Below are 23,154 nucleotides of genomic sequence, written 5' to 3'. Positions count from 1 at the left end.
ATGTGCTTTTTTTTTTAAGACAATATGAGTTTTCTGTTACCTACAGCTTGATGCTATTAATAATTAGGATAGTTTTATGAGCATAGGTCAGATGTTTGACGCTTTACATTTGAAATTTCCCAGTGTGGTAGCATGATAACTGTACATGTAGAAAATTAAAAATCTTAATTTGGCATTTTATTTCTGAAATGGTTCCACTTATAAAAAAGGTACAGAGAGTCTGAGCAGCTTCTGTATTAAAATCATTTGATTGCCTGCATTAAACAAAGAGGGCTAAACCTTCTGCACAGTGATACAATTCTAAAAAATAAATCTCATTATTCTGGAATTTAGACAATAAAATGTTTTTTTGTTAATGCTAACTGACCTAAAACAGATTAGCCTGATTTAATGTCAGACAGTGAAAAAACGATAATGGGTCTTTGTGCATTGTATATCTGTGCAGTCTGTGTACTATGCTACTGCAGATTGATACGCCACCAACATCCAGCTAAGACATCATGGAGCTTTTATCTGACAGAACCGTAAGAGAAACTGTACCCTTCTTTCCCGTCCAAAATAGAAATTTTTCAGTATCAACCGCTAACATTGCCTTCTTGGTGTTCAATATAACTAGACAGCTGTCTATGTATATCTTTTAGATCTATAACAAGAGACAAAAACACAACCACTAGTCTAACGCTACTTCCGACTTGTGCTGCCACCTTCTGTCCCAACCTTCAATATGGCACTGTAAACAGTCCATCTAACATCAGTGCATGGGCTGTATAAGCATGCAGATAAGCTCAGAATTATTCATACCCCTGGCAGATTTAGCATCAAAGTCTGTGCAGCGAGCTCAGGATTAGGGTGACGGGACGGAGGTTTTCCTACTTCCAAAGACTTGGAGTTCACCACCCAGGATGAATTGTCTAAATATCAGTAAAAACATGTAAAAAGCTGCTCAGCAAATATAAAAATGTTTGTTTGCTGTAAAGCCGATCTTGATTTCTCCACTGGTTATTTAAAGGGGTATAAACAATTTTCAATATGCATTTTTTTTTTTATTAAATGTAAATCAAACTTGTTCAAACCTAATCTTATTGGATCTCATTTTCATTTCAGAAACAACTTGTTTTGTTGAATAAAAATTATTTTAAATCTAAATCTTCCAGGGCTAAGAATAATTTTGGACTTAAGTGTAAACTTATGATTTAGATAGTTTTTCTGGCTGTCAGATTTTCACTTGTCATTAAAATATGGTGGATATTACAAGAAGTAAATACATTGACTAATGAACATGGAAGTGATCATCAGAATGCTACAAATAAGTCCAGCACAGCATTAATAGCAACAATTTAATAAAATTTCTCCTGCCCTGGTAATATAAGCTGCATTACCATTACTGACTCAGTTGATAAGATTTCGTATCAGAATCAATTATAGATGATTCACATAAAAAGCAGACAGAACATCTGTAGACTGTTACAGGAAGTGAGAAGAAACTTGCAGAGAAGAATTTAGTGCATCCAAAGATTGAAGCAGCGACGATCCACATCTCATGACCATAAATGAGGGTCAGAAAATAGACCCTCAAATAGACCCTCATCATAGTCAACTGTGAGCTTCACATTTCAGCTAAGGTCTTTCTTCACCACAACACACTGAAGCAGCACCCTGCATTATTGCAGATGAGATTGCAAGAATCCATCTCCTCCTTACCTCTAAAATGGAGCGAGAGAGAAGACCATTTTTCTAGTCGATACCCATGGCTCAGATTCAGACTTCTCTAAGGAATGGTTTCTGGAATTTTAACACTGACAAAAGAAAAGTTGGATCTTGTGGACTGTGGTATGGGCCTTCTTTAAAATGTATTTAACTTTCCCTTGTATTGCTGGATAAAGAACGTCTAAATTCCTGGTTCTTCATTTCCTAAACAAAACAGACAGACACTCAGGGGAAACCAAAGTGTTCATTTCACATGTTTACAGCTGGCTAACTATATGGTTTTTGGTCTTTTTGCATCTTCTGAGCAGCATTTGGGTTATTTTACAGCATTTGCATTCTTAATATCAACACTTTTTTCACATTTTTTATTAATATCCTGGGCTGCACGGTGGCGCAGTTGGTAGCACTGTTGCCTTGCAGCAAGAAGGTCCTGGGTTCAATTCCTGGCCTGGGGTCTTTCTGCATGGAGTTTGCATGTTCTCCCCGTGCATGCGTGGGTTCTCACCAGGTACTCCGGCTTCCTCCCACAGTCCAAAGACATGCCTGTTAGGTTAATTGGTAACTCTAAATTGACCTTAGGTGTATGAATGAGTGTGTGCATGGTTGTGTGTGTGTTGCCCTGCGATGGACTGGCGACCTGTCCAGGGTGTACCCTGCCTCTTGCCCATAGACTGCTGGAGATAGTCACCAGCTCCCCCACGACCCACAACCATCACCATTTAATAACTGAATATGTCATGAAATACATATTTATGTATGTGACAATATGCGTAAAATTTGAAATAAATAAGTTTATAATTAAATAAAAAAATATTTTAAAAAACCATAACAATCTTTATTCTTTACATGATAAAAAGCATGTATAATTATATCTGTATTTAGTTATGTCATAGTGCTGTGTTGCAGCACTGCATGAATTTATTTTGTCAGCTTTACCCAGTAATGTCTGTGGGCGGGGCCAACACTGCCATGGAAAAAGTGATTGATTAACCTGTACATTAATTCAACTGCATGCCACACTTATTGTTTGGGTCTATTTAATGAGCCATGAAGACAATTTAAATTATTTAATTATAGTTGCTATATATTTTTAACACTAGCATACTCATTGTTTATTTGGATACATTTATTATTGACACAATATGATTTTTTACTTATTTATTAGGATTTTATTTAAGTTGTAACATATTGGTATTAAATTAACACTTGTTTATTGATTGAATCGTGGCACCCTTGGGCCTCGAAAGGTCGCTAGTTTTTTTATTCATTACATGAAAACTAAGCGCTGCCACCATTTACACCCTACAAAGCAGTCCAACAGCATGTACTTTGATGACCTTTATTTAAATGTATAAAATGTGAAAATGTATTGGAACAAATAGGGATAATCTTGTCATTCCTTCTTTTTCTGTTGGACCCAAGACCACATTTTTGCTTCTCCTATAGTTTACAGTTGTGAGAATATAAAGGTATCAGCATGTAGTTTTAATGAACTGTTGGGTCCTAATGAGTTTTTACTCTATTTTCTGTTTGCATACAACAAGAAAACCAACAACCAAAAGCCAAACTAGTGACAAGCATTGCAAACTGGCTTAGTTTAAGTCCAAACGACAGTCCCGATAAAAATAAATTGGAATTGGAAGGTGAGACGTCAAAGAAAACTGGAAATCGGTACCAGTCTGCAGAAGTCTTATTGGTGCATCTCTATTTTTGTGTCCTTCTCCATTGTTGTTATAGTTACTGATGGTTTTCCCAACAGTTTTGTCCATAATAAAAAAAGACTAGATTTTTGAAGTAACGCCAACATCCAACTCTCTCATTTAATGGTTTGTTACCATTATTCATGACAGGGGGCATTCATATTCCATTTATTTGAACTAAGATATAGGGGTTTGTATCAGTTGCATGGAAACTCAGGAAATAATTGATGTAAAAGAAGTCAAATGCAAAGAAAAGAAAATGAGTTATTAAAAACTAGCAGAACTACTGGGAGCAAAAAGCTTGGTCAACTCGGGAACTAACATATACGGTAATCATGTTCAAAAGGCTCAGCTGTCTGAGTCATGTATGAATTAAAAAGCAAATAAACTGCAAACATCAAGCAGGACAGAGGATGAGCCGTCTGATGAGTAAACAAAAAGATGAAATTTTCATTCTTCAGTCACAGTCTGCACACCGTGTCTGTGATATATCTGGGCCATGTGGATGTTTGTGTGTAAATGGAGGCGGCTCTTCCCGTAGGTGTCCAGCCGCAAACTGGGGACCAAGAACATGCTGTCAAACCACTGACTGCTGTAAAGGCAGAGGTGTCTCCAGGTCAATGCTACATTAAAAAACAACCAATAAGGTCCAATCTCACTTTGCCAGTCAGTGTGTGCGTGTCTGCATGTCTGTTTTAGATAAGCAGGATTACCACTCAGTAGAAGCCACGATGCTGACTCAAACTCAAGTTCTTTGCATGTTCACAAAACACACACATTTGCAGAAAGACCACAAACTCACTGCTTACAAACTGGAAATAAGGTGCAGCATTTCAGGAATAGCAGTGGGATTTTATTCAAATGCATGCAAATTTTCACAGAGTTCAGGATGTCAGATGTAGCAAGTGAAAAACAAACTACATTTGCATGTGTGTGCACTGACTAGACGAAAAGAACATCTTAGGTTTTTTAATTCTAGAGAGCTACAATCAGTGCGAGACAGCTCTATTTACTCCTAACCCCTCCCTCTCAAGCTGCAGTGGAATGTGAAGTGTTAAGTTCGATGAAGCTCTGAGGCATGTGCAAACCTTGTTAAAACAGGCCTCCTCACTGGGGATCATGGCCAAGAAGATGCCGACATAATGCATTTCTCCTTTGGCGAAAACACTTTGCTCTTTTCACTATTTGTAGGAAGGCAGGTTTGATCATCTAGGAAATGTTCGACTCTTTCCAGCTTGAAAAATGCTGTGCAGACCAGGAAGAAGCAGCTCAACAGCCTTCATCATCATTTATTCTATAAGGTTTTATTGTAGTTGCTTAACCTTTATTGAGCTCAGGAGGGACAGTGGAGCATGCGTGCCCTTTTCCAGTAATATCCTGCTGCACAGTCATCCCCTTATTCATACTGACACGTTAGAGGTGTCGTGTGAAAACTTGTTTTTTTTTTGTTCTCGACTGCAAATTGTGCAGCTGGAGGGGAATCTGTGGCTCAAGGATTTACATGGAAACTGTTCTGTTAATCATTATAATAGTGTTGGTGGGGATAAACTGTGCTTGTTGGAAATATAAAGTAACATTTTCCATGTAAAGTTGTTCAAAGTCAGGCAGTCTTATGTAACTAAATCATGGCATGCATGTGCAAAGAAATCCTGGAATTTTAATCAAACTTGGCAAACGGGAGCACAGAAACAGATGGCCAAGGATGGTAATTTAGGACATAATTTAAATATATATTTATTTGTAAGTATTCAGTAGTTTTCAATGTTTAAAGCTGCTGTAGGGCGTTCTGAGAAAACTGTAGACTTAACCTAAAAGTTTGAACAAGCACAACGTACAAGTCCCTCCTCCCTGCTCTCTACTGAGCTTTAGCCCTCCCTCCACAGCGGAGCCCGCCGTGAACACGTAGGCTAGTAAGCACGGCCACCGATGACGGCGAACAAACAGCTATGGTACATTTACTGGTAGGGACAAAACATCAACGATATGCTTTACATTGACTATGCCCTGCCTATACTTTGACTACAAACTTGGTCCTCACATCATTAGCACAGCACCATCAGCACAGCTGCAGCACACCGGCAATCTTGTGCTAGAAGGTATATGCTGTGCAAGGGAGGGGTCATTCAGGCTCAGAGAAAGCTAAACTTTCAGCAGATAACAGGAAGGCTGCATTAAGTACAGAAAAGTTGCTATGTTTTCTCCTTTTGAACTTTCAACCCGACTTCACCATTTGGAAATCTGAAATCGAAGGTCAGGATCTACAGTCGCTGGAGTATACACAGAAACACTGCTGTTTTATAATGCTAGCTGTGCTGACAGCTTACATAAGCGGTTTGAAAGTGTCAATTTTGTAATATACAATTTTATAAAATGCAATCTAAAATCACAAACTGTTCCCTCATACGCTCAGTGTGACATCACCTTTGCTCATATAATATATGGCAGAAACACTAGAAAAACTGTTTTCGACGCTGCTCTTTTAGGATTCTTAAAGGAAAATAAAAACAAAAAATCGGTATTAGCAGGTCAAAGAGGGAGATCAGAAATCAGCCACAAAACTCTAATAGGTCTATTTTTAAAAATTGGATGTCCATTACAATCACAGATAATCTGGCAGTTAAAAAATGCAGATGGTGCAGAAATATAGCAAGCTTCATGAGATGCCTGGAGCCAAACCACATGTTTATTGTTGCAGCTGTTGGGTTTGCATACGCAGTTTAGCCAAATAAAGCTGGGGGCAGAATAACAGTTTGCATTTTTGACGTCACTTCAGATCCATGTGGGTTAGGATGGTAAAATGCATCTCATAAAGGTGAAAAACGCAAATAGTCCCTGCAGGGATGCATGCAAAAACTGGGGGAAAATAGCTGAGGTAAGAACCGAACTGAGAATATACAAAATTAGAATTTTTGACCCTTCCTCCCCTCTGTCTTTGTGTCCTGTGGCATGAAGAGGTCCTTTCAGTAAACTTACCAGAGTAAAGACCTCAGACCAGCATTATCACAATATTCTTAGGAAGACTAATGGTTTCCACAAAAGACAAGGCCAAAGACAGATGAGAGCAGTACATGCAAATGTTGGGCACGTAAACATTGCTAATGGCTTTCTTGTAAACATTTCCCTTTTTGGTCCTGCGGTCTTCCTACATTGCTGCAACTGATTGATTGATTTAGAGAGTTCTGGAAAGCTTGTTTATACACCCCTATGTTAAATTTTGTATTAAAAGGAGTTTCTGCAGGGTCTTAAAAAGTCATAAAAAGCCTAATTAATCTATATAAATTTCAAGTGCCTTTTGACACGCTTTTCACAAAAATGCAGAAGTTGAAAGAAAACATCTATATATTGAAGAAATGATGCGGTAATTGACATTATATTGGGATTAAAGACGCAATTAAAGACAATTGTGACAATAAATATGCATATTTCGATATTGAATTTTGCAAGTCCACAGTCCCCTGAACATGACATCTAAGGGGAAGTCTCCGGTAATTCATTGTGTGAGCCTTAATGATAAACTGCTCAGGTAGAAGCCAAGTTGCGTTAAAAACAGCATTAATATGGTGAAACGGTGCATGTTGGTGGTGGCAGCAATACTGCGACAGCAGCCGTTAGTCTGCAATAATTTCCTGAAGGGAAGAGGATCAAAGCTTCATGGATCTGAGCTGGAAAACTGAGGAGGGACAGATGGGCTGGTCCCACCAAGCACAGCCAGTTGTGATTGGAGGACTTTTCAGCAAACTGCTTTGAACAAGAAACCTCTGAATTCACAAAAGAAATTATTTCAGAGATCAGGATATCTGGACAAAGGAGAATGTTAAAGCAGATGCTATAGCCAAGCTGTTAAGAGCATCTAATGAGAAAAGATTGCCAAAGAAAAGGTTGTTGCTGCTGTTGCTAAACGAATCAAGGCTCAGCAGGTAAGAACACCTTCTTGTCACAAAAGTAAATTTAGATATCGGCAGTTATTGTTAAAAATGAAAAATCAGGGGGAAATAGACGGCCATCCGCATGTCGCAGCACTTGTGCTCTACCATCTGATGACAGCTGACTTTCTTCTCCCGACTCTGCTGCGTCTCTCTGTGATAATGACTGAAATATATCTAAAGAAATATCAGATTCTTCGCTGCCGTCTTGTTGCTGCCCATTGTAGCAGCAGTCCGTTTACGTGCGGGGATTCCCCTGTCATAAAAAAGTGCAACAAAATTGCATATTTTGTCACATTGACCATATACACTCACCGGCCACTTTATTAAAGATTGGAGTAATTCTATTATTTTTCTTTTTCTTTTTGATTTTGATGTTTCTTTTAAAGTGTTGTATATTATTTTTTGTTGGTTTTACTTTGATTAATTCTGGGTGATGATTTTGTTGAACCTTCCTTTAGTTGTGATTATCTTGTAATCAGAAGAAAGGAGTGTAATGGAAAATTCTTTCAAAGTGCTCAGACCTTCCCTTTACCTCTCTCCTCTGACCTACTTAAGAGTAGATGGACTCTAAATGCAAATGCTGGAGAGTTTTATGGTTAACACTCCCTGAAGTGTTGTATCTAAAGGGATGGTAGATGGGTGCTCTCATAAATAACCTGGTTACCTCTGACCCAGGGAGGGTCTAGGGGCCATATGTCTAAACTCTTAAGTTGAGATAACACCCTCATTCTGGTATAAATACTGTTTGTGACTTCTGTTCGTTGCTCTGCCTTTCTGACTTGTTCAATGACAGAGTCTTCAAACGCTGAAATCCCTTTTAATAAACTTAAAAGGACAAAGTCCGGTCTTGCTCTTGTTAATGAGTTGATTTCTCTCCCACTTTGATTAGAAAATCCACAACAATTTTGCCATCACGAACAGGATCCGGCCAGAGGAATCCGCAGGAGGGGATAAGGACGCCTGGCCAGCCTAGAGACTAAGTTGTCCTCAGTCCACCTCCATTTAACAGAGGGGAGTCCTAGTGCCTGCCCGCGGCTTCTGGCCAATCGGATCCGGAGTATAGATCTGCAAATATTTCTAGGTGAGAAGTTGCTCTGAATGATAACATATATTATTTTTATTACACATTAACCATCATCTCCTAACTAATTAATTAGGTTCCGGAGTTTGGAGAGGGAGGACATCGACTGAGGGCCAGTTAACCCTGTAAGGAATACAGGGAGGTTCTTATTGGTAATAATAAGATAAAGCAAAACAGACGTGCCGCTGAACAGGTAAAAAATGGGTTCCGGAACCTCAAAGGCATCAGAGGTGGGTCCTTCTCCAGACTGTGATTTATAAAATAATGAAGAAAAAGGTGGGGATGATTGTGTTAAATGTGCTTTAATTTGGGAAGATAAGACAAGTTTTTTTTTCCTGCAGGAAGTTTCGTTTGTCTTAAATACTACAATCAGTCGGAAAAAAAAGGTAAAAGTGAAAAGGGATATTAGAGATGGGAAAAGAAAGTTGTTTTAGAAAGGATTTTTGTGCATGTTGTGGAAGGAAGAATGTGGAAGACAGAAAGTAGAATTCGAAGGAAGTGACAGGCATGTGGACAACTGACTGACTGACTGATAATACTTCTGTGGGCAAAATCTGAACCTATACTAAACCTTTTCTTCTGTCTCACACACACACATGGGATTTGAGTGCAACATCTGTGTTTTTGAGTCTGGACTTTAGAAACCTGCCCTTCTGCAGGTTCTTTTTGTTTTCCTCTGGGGAAGGAAAGGAAACCTAATCAGTTCTGTGTTGCATAGGGGTATTAAAACACTTGATTTCTAAGATATCACTGGCTAAAACTTTAAAAACTTTTGAGAGTAATTGGTTTTGTTGAACACATTTTCCTTGGCAAAACAAACCTTTAAAATGAGAATGGGAAAAATTGGGTTAATTTTGAAGGTAAGAAAGAATCTGATTGGACAGTGGTACCACACAAAATTAAACTAATCTCATGTTCCCTAAAAGATTCTGCATAGAAAAGGCCTTCAGAACCGTGGAATTATTTTCCACCACAGTACTAAATTTTTTAAGCATGTTTTTCCTTTATTTTAAAACAGATCTGTGTTTTTGTTTTTTTTTTTAGCATAATGTTTGTCTGAAGCTTCTTATGAACTGGGTTAGGAGCAAATATGATGTGGGGTAAATTAGGAGCTGTGAACTAGTGATTGCAATTTTTAAATTTGATTATTGTCCAAACCAGAAATAATACACTAATCATTTTGGGGATATTAAGCCAATCCTTCAATTTCTGCAGAAAGGTAACATCGTTGTTCAATGCAGTAGTACTCAGCCTGTGGTTCCTGGACTCCTGAAGCCTGTGACCCATAGATTTTAGGTCCATAAAATTACAATACTTAATTAAAGGTAGACTGATTACCTATTAAAATAGATCTAAGCCAATGATGAGTTCCAGTCATTTGGTGGCTTTGAAATGCAATAATACTCAAAATTTCTACTCTGGGGAACACAGATAGGGGCTGAAGAGTTTTGGAGCCAAGGCTAGGATTCTTTATAATGGAATAAGGACAAGTAAAATCCTTTATTTTAGGAAAAGAAAAGAAATAAAGGTCCTCTCAACACTAAAGAGGATGGTCTGCTCAAACTCCAGTCTCCTTGTTTGATTTCTTAGGGTTTTAAAGATTAAAAGAATACCTAGGAGTACAAAGGTACACAGGGTAATTTCAGATTACTAAGAAATAAAATATTGGAACACTTATCAGCATTTAGATTATTAAAGAGGGGTTCTAGTAATAATTTTCTCCCCAACTCTCAAAATTTAAATAGCCCAAATTAAAGAAAATGATGTTTGTTCTCCTTTTGAAACACTATGTGGGAACAAAGTCTAGTTTGGAGTCAAGCTTCTTAGCTTAATTCCTGGTGAAGTTTAACACTGCATAAAAACATCAATGCAGACTTAAAATACTTCTTTTGCATTTAACCTGAGCAGAGAAATTCTTGAATACAGCTGCAATCAAATTGAGCCAAACAAAAAGAGAATTATAACAATAACCCTCAGGATTGTGGTTATTAGTATTACAGAATTGCAGGGCAAAGAATTGGCAAAGGGTTTCAGCATCAGTAAATTTGGATTCATTTAAGAGAAAACTGTTGCTGTGCTTCTGAATAGTTTGAGATCTCTTTGGACTATGTGCACTCATCTTTCTTAAAAAGGATCCTGAAGATTGTCATAACGAAATTGATCAATTATAGCATTAAAAGATATGGCTGAGAAAACATATTCTGAAAAGAGATTGTTAAAAATTTCTTTGAATTCTTGAAGCTTCAAATTTGGCCATTTGTCTGTCTTTGAAGTTTTGTCTTTGTTTTGTTGGAATGAATGTTTGTTTATATGTTGCATGAAACAATAATCCATGTTTAGAATAATGTTTCTAAATCCCAGATTGATTAAAACTTTTGAGTTTTCAGGAGAGTTAAGAAGCAGCTTGTTTCTGAGGTAGGTGCATGTTAACAGTTTTGTAGTTTAAGGTTCACTAAGATGGGTTGGAATGAAGAAACTGTGGGTCAGCCCATAGGCTGCCAATCAGAGGTCAGTTCTGCCTGACTCCGCCCACCAACCAGGTTGGTTCATGCCTTCACTTTCATGGTAACGCTCAGCACCTCCCTTCCTGAGTTTTAACATTGTTTAAGAGACAATATAATCAAAATGCTTGTAGTGATTGTTGCCTTAAGAACGTGTTTTGTTTTGTATAATAATTAAGGATGTAGCATGACTTTTAGATTTATGTGTTTTACTATTAAAAAGTTAATGAAATAGTTTAAACTAGTTTGAAGAATTAGTTTTGCATGCAGAATCATTGGTGATTTATTAGATTCAAAGTTTTCCCTGATGCCATTAAATTAGCTGACAGTTCAAGTTATGCCAAAAGTAAGGAATATATTTTTGATAAAGAATCTGAGTCATGATTTCATACTTGGTGGGAATTATTTATTAGATTAAATTTGTAGGGTTTATGCATCAAAATTACATTAGATTTCCATTTATCTAATACTCATCTTCATACAAGACAAATCAGGATGATATGTGACTTAATTCTAAATGACACATTGATGAATTGCACAATAACTAAAGTTTGCATTTTATTGTTAATGGAACTGAATTGCAGTTAAAAACAACTGGATTTTATTTATGTTGCTTTTGGTAAATTCATAGTGACACACAGTTATGTCAGAATTCATTTCTTTGGTTTTTTGTAATGTGATCCTGGTTCCTAGAACATTTTTTTTTTTTTACTTTTTGCTGAATTGTCGCATCGGTTGGACCCTGCGCCAGGAGATGAGGATGTCAGAATAAAGAATAAAGTAAAATGAGATTACAAAGGTTTTAGCACTCATGGAAAAAGGGTAGCTCATACCTCCTGTGAGGACTTAGTGACAATGCGAGAGAGATGTTGTGCTTTGTTTATATAAATGGTGCATAGCTCCCTAAGACCAAATTCTGAAAACCTGTCTGAAAGTATGCTGTTGATTCTTTTGTGAAATTTTACATCTCCACCGATTAGACCATTTTTGAAATTTTCTTTGGGTATTCTGAAACTATGGAAATAATGACCTGTAATCAGGCCTTCCTCAAACATCATGTCACATTTTTATATTCAGAATATTTAGCTGATGGTCACTGCTAGTATATCAGGTGGTCAGAAGATTAATTCTCTTTGATTTTGCTGGATGTTTTGATGAAGTTCATGTAATTAAGCACCCAGGCTTAAGAATGGGACTTTGAAATTAAAAATTAGCCAAATGTTGTGAAGGCTCTGCTTATTGTTTTCACTATAATTGAGACTTTTGAAGTGCCGTTTGGCAGGTCTCCTAATTTGGGCATGGGGATATTGCTAAGATCTCTGCCTTCCACATCTTTGTGTGAAGATAGGATGTTATTTTACTGTCAATACCTGTCCACTGTGCTTTCTCAAGTTTCACAGATTGTGAAGGCTGCATTACTGGAAAAAGCCACTTCCAAACTCCACTCCTTGGTTCCAGGAGAACACACTTGAAGTCCAGATGCTGGAACGGCCCATATCAGATCCTACACCGTTGTCAAGGTAGCAGAGCATGTTACCTGGGTCTATGCTACACTGCAAGGTGTTCATGGGAACACCACCTGAGCAGCATCCTGGTTCTGAACCTCCTACCTAGAGGAGCTTCCAATGACGGCCCACCTGTACCAGCGTGGTAACAGGGCAGCTTGAAGCGCAGAAGCCACTCAGGAGAGGCAGCAGGATTTTTAAATTTTATTTATGATTTGTTCGAACCTTGAGGCGGATGGGCTACAGCAGCAGAAGTCCACACCGGGTGCCACTCCTGTCAGCTAAGAACAGGAAATTGAGGCTACAATTCGCACAGGCTCACCAAAATTGGACTATAGAAGGTTGGAAAAACGTTACCTGGTCTGATGAGTCTCGATTTCTGCTGCGACATTCGGATGGTAGGGTCAGAATTTGACGTCAGCAACATGAAAGCATGGATCCATCCTGCCTTGTATCAACGGTTCAGGCTGGTGGTGTAATGGGCCCCTTAGTACCAATATTAGTACCAATATTGTTGCTGACCACGTTCATCCCTTTATGACCACAGTGTACCCATTATGTCATAAAGCACGAACCATCTCAGACTGGTTTCTTGAACATGACAATGAGTTCACTGGACTCAAATGGCCTCCACAGACACCAGATGTCAATCCAATAGAGCACCTTTGGGATGTACCTTGTTGAATCTATGCCACAAAGGATTAAGGCAGTTCTGAAGGCAAAAGGGGGTTCAACCCGGTACTAGCAAGGTGTACCTAATAAAGTGGCGGTAAGTGTATCTCAACAACTGCTTATTTCAGTGGCATTTACTTTCAGGGTTCTTGCCAGCGCATTCCTTTCAGCGTAGCGGGCCGCATAGCGGCCCTTTGACTGACAACTGGGCTCCCTCTCTGTGTGGTTTTTAGGTAAGCAATTGCTCATGTGTTGAGTCTATTCCTGCTTTCTTTCACCCTATGATCCTGTACGACCGCTAACAGTAAATCTTTCTAAAATCTTTTCAGCTTCGAAGGTGAGTATACAGGTCCTTCTCAAAATATTAGCATATTGTGATAAAGTTCATTATTTTCCATAATGTAATGATGAAAATTTAACATTCATATATTTTAGATTCATTGCACACTAACTGACATATTTCAGGTCTTTTATTGTCTTAATACGGATGATTTTGGCATACAGCTCATGAAAACCCAAAATTCCTATCTCACAAAATTAGCATATTTCATCCGACCAAAAAAAGAAAAGTGTTTTTAATACAAAAAACATCAACCTTCAAATAATCATGTACAGTTATGCACTCAATACTTGGTCGGGAATCCTTTTGCAGAAATGACTGCTTCAATGTGGCGTGGCATGGAGGCAATCAGCCTGTGGCACTGCTGAGGTCTTATGGAGGCCCAGGATGCTTCGATAGCGGCCTTTAGCTCATCCAGAGTGTTGGGTCTTGAGTCTCTCAACGTTCTCTTCACAATATCCCACAGATTCTCTATGGGGTTCAGGTCAGGAGAGTTGGCAGGCCAATTGAGCACAGTGATACCATGGTCATTAAACCATTTACCAGTGGTTTTGGCACTGTGAGCAGGTGCCAGGTCGTGCTGAAAAATGAAATCTTCATCTCCATAAAGCTTTTCAGCAGATGGAAGCATGAATTGCTCCAAAATCTCCTGATAGCTAGCTGCATTGACCCTGCCCTTGATAAAACACAGTGGACCAACACCAGCAGCTGACACGGCACCCCAGACCATCACTGACTGTGGGTACTTGACACTGGACTTCTGGCATTTTGGCATTTCCTTCTCCCCACTCTTCCTCCAGACTCTGGCACCTTGATTTCCGAATGACATGCAGAATTTGCTTTCATCCGAAAAAAGTACTTTGGACCACTGAGCAACAGTCCAGTGGTGCTTCTCTGTAGCCCAGGTCAGGCGCTTCTGCCGCTGTTTCTGGTTCAAAAGTGGCTTGACCTGGGGAATGCGGCACCTGTAGCCCATTTCCTGCACACGCCTGTGCACGGTAACTCTGGATGTTTCTACTCCAGACTCAGTCCACTTCTTCCCGGTAGCTGCTAAGCACAAATTGGGTGATGGTCATTCCACTGCAGGCAGTACTAGCACTGCGTCAGTCATACACAAGGACGTCGTTTCTGGTGTTGGAGGGCTTAACAAGCTGAATAAACTGAGGTCTGGAATCTATCCAGCACGGAAAGAAGCCTTCCAATAGCTGGAAATAACCGATGAAGCTGGTAGGCCTTCACATTCACAACCTTTACTTATATGCTAGCTGTGCCTAACATTGACACATATTGATAGTTATTATTGTCATTATTAGCCATTTATAATGTGCTGCAAGGTAACCCTTAACCCTTAAAATCCATTATCTTTTAATATCTTAAAAAATTTATATAGTTTCTCCTTAGCACCCCCCCGCTCAAAAATTCCTGGTGAGAACCCTGACTTTTTAAAAATATTTTATCAATGTTTCTTTTCCACAAATGTAATTTGATTTATCATGAACAATCGATGTCACAGACACTTTAAGGTTGTAATTAGTCTTCAGATCAGCCAGTTTTTCTATAATAGGTCCTAAATACATTTAGCTATGTCTTCAATTGATCCCTTGCTTTTTGTTTTGAAAGGGGGGAGGGCATCCTAGCTGCATTCAGTTATTCCCTGTGTTGCAGTTCTGGATGAGGAAATAAATTGTTATGGCCCATGATGCAGAGCAGCAGAGAGAATTTATTGCCACCAATTGAACCTTTTTTTCCACAAAGGGCTTCAATCCTGAAAGGCCCACATGTTAAGCTCTCACATACAGGCTGAATGCATTTTTATTTGGCCAGGATGATAATATTTTATATGCATTACAAACCTCCTATGGTACATTACACAAATGGCTAAAACTACAAATCACAGAATGCACTTGGTGCAAAAAGCACGCTCCGTACTTGTACTGCAGCAGTTCAAACCCTGCTCTTTCTCTGTATAATATGAACTTGTACCATGTGCATGTCAGTTTCTGATATGCAGGGGTCATGCAAGGTCACGTAAATCAAGTGGAAGGCCGGAACTGTAAAGTAAAGAAAGCAGTTGCCATGCCTACAACATGCATGTGAAAAACAGTCTTGCACAAGCTACAAGGATGCATGGCTTTCACCTTCCCATTTCCTGACTTGATAATATAACAATCATGTTATAGTAACCTGAGGTTAAAAAGCTTCACAAGCTGCAGTACCAGCCTACACATCGTCACGGTTGCTAAAGATATTATTTATCTCAAATACTTTAAATCACAAGTTAGTCGTTAAGCTAAAAACTGCATTTCCCTCATTGCCTCTCTCTCTACATGCCCCTCCATCCACTCTCCTTCCTTTCTTAACAACTACGTCACTCCTGGTTTTGCTCTGCAGTGCCCTTTAGTGACTCGGCCACTGGAGCACAAATACCAATTGCTCAGCACCCGAGCCGCAGTGAAAAAGCCATTATCTATATTTGGGAGCACAAAAATGTCACAGACACCAATGGAAAAGCATTACCTTGCTCAGCTTTCTGCCCTCAGGCCTGGATGGTGGGAGTTCATACTGAAGTGCAAATCGCACCAAAACAGGACACAAAGAGTGCAAACAAACAACATAAGAGACAAAACACTTTATCCTGCAGCCCAGATGAAAATATTTCATGCCCATTAATTTGAGTTTTGCAATATTTCAAGAGGAAAAACCCTAATTGCAAGCCTCACATGCACCTTCCTTTTATTTAGCCAATAATTAAACAGCCAATTTCACTGCTCCCACTTTAGTCTTTACAGCAAATATGACACTTATTGTCTGCATTGGTCAGAAAACTAGAAATTCATATAATTTTCAATTATAACCCAGCTGGCTTTTGTAAAGCTAGCTCTTGCTTGCCTTGACAAAACCATGACAACCAACTCTCAACTCACTGAGGCAATATTACAACACTTTGACATGAGACTAATCTTATGTTGCAATATGTGGTAGTAAAATATGAGGCACTAAGGGCTCTCTGTTATTTCCCCGTTAATTTCACCAACTTTACTTTAAATAAGGAATCCATTGTTAGTTTTCTCTCTGAACAATGGAGGCAATCTGTCATTTCGATTGTTTGCCATGGTCATACCTAAAGCACGTCTATGAATTAAGAAAGATAGAAAATGTCTTTATTAGGAGAATTGCTATGCTACCATAAAGCAGTAGATTTTTTTTGTGCAAGGAAGATTATCCAGAATCAGCAACAGAGCCAGATGGTGAGATGCTTTGTGAAATATTGGTTGGAAAAAAAAAAAAAACACTGAAGAATGTAATCTTGTGCATTTAGCAGACTAGTGTATTTTTTAAATGAGGCAGACCAAATGTGATGACAGAGGGAACTGCTTCAAACCTATTGTAATAAATTCTGAACTAGTGTAATGAAAAGCAAAAGCAAGTAGTCCAACTGGTGTGTTTCTAAAGATATGTTTTTCAGCACTAGTGGCCTTTATTTTTAATTTTAGACAGTAGGCAGACAGGAAAGAGGGGTAGAGAGAAGGGGAGACATTTGGCAAATGTCGCCGGGTCCGGGACTATAACCCGGGACGGCCGCTTCGAGGACTGTAGCCTCCGTATATGGTCGCGCGCTTAACCCCTACACCATCAGCGCCACGCCAACTGGTGTGTTTTTAAACCGGTTTTGCACAAAGAAGAATGAACTATAGCAATATAAAGAAGCAATTTGTAAAATAAAATCTTTGCAGATTTTAAATCTATTTCCCCAGCATGTTGTTTTTAATTTTTCTCTTGATCTGTACATTTGCAATATTTTATACGTTTACACAGACTTATGCAAGAGGAGGGTGCAAGGCCAGGTTCAGATTAACACTATGACTGTTAATATAAACTAATTACTTATTCATACACGTTACCACCACAAACCTTAAAATATTTATTGGGATTTTACGTGACAGACACACAAAGTTGTACAAAGTAGTGCATAGTTGAGTAAGTAAGAAAAATGCCTGATGTCTCTAAACAAACTTAGTGCTGACATAAACAGACAAACTCTTCAACTGGATCCAAGGAAGCCATACGATCATCGATCATATGCAAAGATAAGTACAAATGAAATACTGTCTGTGTATCTGGTATTTTCATTCAACGGGGAAATTAAGGTGTAAGAGTTGCTTACATTTTCTCTCCGAGGCCTGCCGAAACTGTGTCGCAGAGAAATTCCCAGTAGAGAAGCTGTTTCTACAAGCCGAGTCTGAAGGAAGGACAATGGCCTGCATCACCGTGTTTACGGTAATGAACAGCTGGTTGACGGACACAACGAGCCATTCTTCATCCACAGCTGGAGGTTAGCGGGAAGCTAACCCTTTGTTCACAGAGCACCTTCAACCCCCCCACAGCTAAGGAGGTCAGCTGTGGCTAACGTTTGTTCACTGTGGATACCTTCTTCAAACTTCATCGTCGCTTGGACAACATTCCTCCCCACAATTCATGAGGTTAAGTGTTTGGGCAGAATAATATAGATTAATAGTTAGGATGAAATGATCTAAACGTTTTTCATTTTATGAAGTTTTGTTTGTGTGAAACTCGGATATCTTAGTGCTAGCAGGTTATCTGTAGCACACGTTTGTGTTCTTTGTATGTTTTTAAAGTTAAGACAAACTTTATTTAAAGGGTGATTTTAAACAGAACATTGCTCATAACGCGCCGTCCGCGCTTATGCATTTTAACCCTTTTATTAACCCTGGTATTTTAAAAGGTATGTGTTGATTCTGGTGCAAAGCTATTTGCTTCTTTTGTTAGCTTAACTGCTAACCGGTAAGAACACGTGCTTGCTACTAAAGAGTATTTAACAGAAAGGTTGTTGGTTTTCAAGCTAGTGAATAATAGTTCCTAAACATCATTTACTAAATTTGATAACTAAGTAAACACCATTAAGCCCCATTTCTCCAGAAAGATTTGGCTCTTTTCCAAAATATTCCCTTAATATTTCTTCGAATATTATTTCAATAACTAAAGGCAGTTAATTAGACACCGTTGAGAAATGGTCATCCAGAAGGTTGGTTTTATTCAGCAGATCATTCTTTAAAACATTATTTCATTAAAATAATATTTTATCTGATCTTGCATTGTGAATGGTTGTCTAAATGTCTGCTGATTATTGTCTAAGTTGGTTCCAAGACTAACTTAACTTCATTTCCAGATTCTTCAAGATAATCCTTGGTTCTCAAACATAAACATTGCATGGTAATCTTGCATCACTCTTTTTGGTCATGATTTTCAATCATCTTTAATCAACTTGTTTATATTGTACATAGCCCATTAGTCCTCGTTATTCTTTAATTCTGCTTGGTAGTTTAGTTGGATTGTTTTAGTATAGTAAAGGGTTTGTTGATTGAAATATGTTTGACTTTGAGTTGACTTATTTTTGTTAAATTCTTGTATTTTAAGAAATTGTGTGAATTCATTCCATATATGTGCAGAGTTTATGCTGTTCAATAATGTCAGAGCTTGTCTCACACCTTTCTATTCTGTCCTAATACCATCGCCTTACTGGGCTGGTATTCACAGGACAACCCTTAACAAACCAAAATATTATTTGATAAAATATTAATATTGAATATTAAATAATATTGTCAGAATCATAATTCTAACACCCCCGAAAGGTATAGTTTATGTACATGGACATAGGCATTGATTAGAATAGCTGTATTTGATGGTCAACAAAAAAGCAAGGTAATTATGCGCATCCTTAAATTCATAAACATGTTTTCTCACTGACTGAAGTGTAGAACACAGTGCATTTAATTTTACAAAGCACAATTGACTCTCAGGATCATTCAGACAATGCACATCACATCCTGTCAGAGTGCAACGTTCTCTAGCTTTGTCACATATTCAATTTAGAAAGAAACAGAACCAAAAACAGATGCTTAAAGACACAGAACACAGATCACTTTACTAATTTAGTTGATAATTCAAAATTGCTATCCTTTTTATTGTGTTGTTTTACTATATTTAGACAATGACTTGCCAAAGACTCATTGCCTTCCTCCTCAGTGCGCTGCAACCTTTTATTGCTTTTGACTAGTCTTTGCATTGCCTGCAGAAAAATGAATCCCCCACATAAAAAAAATAAATAAACACGTACTTCTATTACATCTCTCCCTAGTTTTGACGTCACATATTCCTTGTTTCAGCTTAGTGAATCAATGCTTCGTCAAGGGCAATGGGGCTGATGTGATCTGTTACTAGAAATAGGACAAAGGCCTTACTTCTCCTGTGAGAACAAATCACTTCAATCCATGGCCTCCTGCTGGGAGTTAATTACTGGGTAATATCATCCCGCTGCAGCTAGACAGATCCGTTGCGTACCCTCTGAGGTTACTAAGCACTGCTGTCGGGTCATGCAGTCAGAACCCCTCACCAGAAGCAAGTTGTTAACTATTGTACTGTCATACCAGAATACATAAAGCTATGCTAAAAGACAGAAGTAAATTGTTGGATTTTAACTAGAGATGCACAATTTATCATTTGGTATCTGTCTCACACCTAAGACTGGGCTGATTCCATCACGTTCCTATTTGGGCATGTGCTTTAGCAATATTGATGGATAACGATGTCGGCCCAAATGTTTATATCGGTACATCCCTAGTTTTAATTGATTGGGACTGTGACACAAGCTACCGCAAGAAGGATAGGAAGAATTTATATGCATAAACTTTGCAAAGTTGCATTGGTCAACAGCTGGAGCAATGTCTTCTGGACAAACTAGACTAAGTTGGAGGACTCAGGCAATAATGCACATGACCACAATTTAAGAAAACTAGATGCACAGCAATACCATAAAACCATAAAACCCCTGGCTGAATTAGATTTTGACTTATATTCATTCAACCAAGAAGTTTGTTTCTCATGTGAAATCAGACAGGCGTAAACATTTTATTGTAGTGAATGTGATGTAAAAAATTATTTATACCTGTTGTCAGGGTTCCAATATTTGGTGGAAAGTGCAGCTTAGGGACAATAGGTGACCTTTAACTAAGCATTGTACTCACTTGTATCTCACACTTTTGACATCATGAAGAGACACAGAGGATTGAGCTAACTCATCAGCTCCGTTGCTCCTTTGACCAGAACCAGATAACTGACCTCATTGCCCCTAAAACTCCTCACACACAGACACAACCCTTGGTGTGGAGGAATATCCAAAGCCACTCCAAGGTTCCAGAAATATCAGTTTGCTCAGGAAGGACTAACTCTCCTACAGTCTGTGCTCTCCTCCATCAGTTATTCCTTTGAAATGCTCCCCTTCCACCCTCTACTCCTCCCATTATGTCTGTTGGAGCCAGGTATCCCCCATGGCTGAAGCAGATAACAGCAGCCATTATCAGATTTCCAGTGTTTAGGCAGGAGCTTGGTATTGATCGCTGCAGCGCCTGGTTACAACTGCCCTATACTGGCATGGTGTCTGGGGACAAGGTCTTCTAGCCATCCCACCACCAGCAGCAACGCCACCACTGATCACACCACTGCAAATCAGCTACATATTCTGAGGAGGAAATTGAACGGATTACATAAATGATCAGATTACAAAAAGGATCACAAAGGATTAGCAGCAATTTAACTGAGATAATCAAGATTCCTCCTGCTTGGTGCCTTGCAAAAGTATTCCAACCCTTTGATTATTTTTTTGCATTTAGTCATGTTACAACCAAACATTTTAACTTGTTTTATTAAGATTTTATGTGATCCATCTAGACAGGTCTGAACTTTGACTGGGCCATTCTAACACACCAATGTGCTTTCAACTAAACCACACCATTGTAGCTCTGGCCATGTGTTTATAGTTGCTTTCCTGCTGGACAGTGAACTTTTTTGCAGCCTCTAATACGTACTCTCCCAAGATTGCATTTAGTATTATCCATCTTCTGTGACCAGCTTTAATGCCCCTGCTGAAGATAATCATCCAAAATGCCGTGAGGCTGCCAACCATATAGATGTTGACACAAAAAATGTCCTCTTTGCAGTTTGCAACCAGACTTCTTTTGTTTAGGTGGAAGGGCATGTCTTAGAAGGCTTGCAGTCGGGCAATACTCTATTTTCAGATGATTGAATAGACCTATGAGATGTTCAAAGCTTGGAATATTGTTCTAGAACCTCACTCTTCTTTGAATGTCTCCACAAAATTCTCCCTAATCTGTTTGCTGTGCTCCTTGGTCTTCATGATGCAGTTTTTTCTCTAACAAACCTCTGAGGCCAGAAACAGCAGCATTTATCCTGAGATGCAATGACAAACGGGCCCTCCATTTACTAATTATTTGACTTCTGAGTGCAATTGAGTGCACTGGAGTTTATTTAGAAGTATCATAGTAATGGGGGGCTGAATAAAACTGCAGACCACTTTTTTGAATTTTTATTTGTAAAACTTTTTTTTAAACCATGCATCTGCCTCCTTCATAGTTATGCGCTACTTTGTGATGGTTTATCAAATCAAAGCCTATACAAAAATACACTGCTGTTATGCAGTTAATGATTTATAAACTGTTTTATGAAATTTATGACATAAAAACAACAAAGGAAATGTGTTTGTGAAGAGGGTGCATGCTCAAATGTAAAAGAGCCATGGAAGCTCAGCAGGTTTGAGCATCAATGATATTCCTATTTGCATAGCCTGATAGTTTTGAATGTTTTTGCCATAATATTGCACTTCTTAACTCTGCACAGGAAAATGCATTTGTGTATGAGGTGCTGGTGGTTTCCATTTACAGAAATATCAGCCTTATTTTTGCCATCACATGTGAATGCCTTTGACCATTCTGATCCTTTTTCAAGGAAACCCTGTTTTTAATCTCCCGTTGCTCTCAGCTCTCCCTCAGCCTGAGCACATTGTTCTGAGCTGAAAGAAGAAACTGCACCCTCTTACAACACTCGTCCCTAAAGAGCCAGGCCTGATAAAAGGAGAAGCTACACGAGAAGGAACATTTCCGGGTCCTCTGCCACATGATGGGAAAGTAACAGAGTGGAGGAGAAAACAGGATCGCGTTTCAAGCCTGGACAAAGAAGCGCAGAGGCCTTGCAGGGGACAGAGATGGCTGACGCAGTGATTTTCAGCATGTTTATGGATGCACCAGCCTGTGGGTATATTTCTGTTGACATATAAGCAGGTCAGATGACGACAGGCACTATTTGCATTGCTAATGCCTTTTTGTTTTGACACAGACAAATTACTGTACAGAGTGGCCAGACATTAAGCCCTGGCCAGCCAATAAACTTATTGAGCTGTCGCTGCATTTCCTATTAAAATAGACTGGCATACCGTCATACAGCTGGAAGCACTTGATACTTAAAAGAGCACAACTCGATTTTCCCTGAATTAAAAAATGACTCTAAATGACGCTTAACAGAGGAGTTTTGTCTTCAGATGTTATGCTCCATAAAGACGTTGCTTATATATTAAATATGAAATAGTTTAGTGTGAACCTTTTAACTTTGACTTTTTATCTCCAAAGACTCTCTGCTTTTCTTCTTACTGCGATTAACTAAATGTCATTATTTTCAATAAATGAACCCTTAGACAGCCCAATTAAAGCATCTTTCTCCAAACATCAAGTTAGTCTCAAAACGATGATGTTTCTCTTACATTTCAAGCTGCTCTGTTCAGGTCCAGCTGCACCGGACTGTTACACCAGACAACACAAGGAATCAAAGGGTTAACCTCTTTATTTCCCTTTAAA

General features: G+C 38.7%; 1 protein-coding gene across 4 annotated transcripts in view; it reads right to left on the bottom strand.

Moving 5' to 3' along the window:
* Nucleotides 1-23,154, bottom strand: part of rps6ka1 (ribosomal protein S6 kinase a, polypeptide 1) — a 97,026-nt gene that overhangs the window by 42,994 nt on the left and 30,878 nt on the right. The gene's annotated exons all lie outside the window — the stretch shown is intronic.

This window comes from Girardinichthys multiradiatus, chromosome 19 (genome assembly GCF_021462225.1).
Source record: "Girardinichthys multiradiatus isolate DD_20200921_A chromosome 19, DD_fGirMul_XY1, whole genome shotgun sequence".
Taxonomy (NCBI): domain Eukaryota; kingdom Metazoa; phylum Chordata; class Actinopteri; order Cyprinodontiformes; family Goodeidae; genus Girardinichthys; species Girardinichthys multiradiatus.
Note: the sequence above shows the minus strand (reverse complement) of the source record. Positions and strands in the feature narration are given on the sequence as shown.